The sequence below is a fragment of the Myodes glareolus genome, chromosome 8, assembly GCF_982192425.1.
Source record: "Myodes glareolus chromosome 8, mMyoGla1.1, whole genome shotgun sequence".
Taxonomy (NCBI): domain Eukaryota; kingdom Metazoa; phylum Chordata; class Mammalia; order Rodentia; family Cricetidae; genus Myodes; species Myodes glareolus.
In genome coordinates, this window is record NC_142033.1 from 19,478,894 (window position 1) to 19,479,960 (window position 1,067).

The window sequence follows — 1,067 nt, forward strand, 5'->3', positions numbered from 1 at the left end:
AAATGTCTGAGTTTCTATCTTTCCCAGTTCCTGCAATCATTAAGTCCCAAAGAAATCACACAGAGATCTACATTAGTTATAAACCGATTGGTCCATTAGCTCAGGCTTCTTATTAACACTTATAACTTATATTAGACTGTTACTCTTATCTGTGCTAGCCACATGGCTCAGTACCTTATTCAGTGAGGCAGTCACATCTTACTTCTGTGGCTGGGTCAGGACTGCAGACCAGGACTTCCTTCTTCCCAGAACTACCTGTTCACATTGACCCACCTCTACTTCCTGTCTGGTTGTCCCACTTAAACTTCCTGCCTGGCTACTGGCCAATCAGCATTTATCTAAAATATAATTGACAGAATACAAACCATTGCCTTACATGACTTTCCCCTTCTTAAAATAAAATAAAAAACAAACAAACAAGAACTCTGAATCTAGTATACTTTACTTAGGTTTTCTCCTGAGAGCTACTTATTGCAGATGGCAGATATTTTAAGTGTGAAAAATTTAAAGTTCCTTGTATTTGTCTTACACAAAGCAATCTTGTAAGTTCGTAATCTTCAAGCTGTTTTAAAGAGTAAGAAAAGAGAAGCAATTTGTTTTATCTTACAAATAAAAGACCTTACTTCACTCAACTGGGACAGATTTAAACCAGTTTGGCACTGCAGTTTAGATTGCAGCAAATATGGCTGTCTGTTCTATTAATAATCTTGGACTAAACCGACACGTTTGCTCTTGTAGGGTTAATTTTTAGTTTCTCACATATATTCATTTCTCTGTTTCAATCGTATTTAGATGGCAAAAGTAAGCATAACTAGTTTCAAACTCCCAGTGTCCCTTACTGATGCATTATGATTAGACGGCAGATATGCTATGAGAAAGCAACCTTAAATTAATTGTACTCTAGATAGCTTATAAGTATCTTTTAACTTTCAGCTCCAGCTAGAAATAAAGATATCTAAAAATATTTATTAAAATTGCATAAAGTTACTCAAACACAATTTTACACAAACACTCCACACTGTTATGTAAATATTCAATAATGACAGGAACACATGATTTGTGCCTTA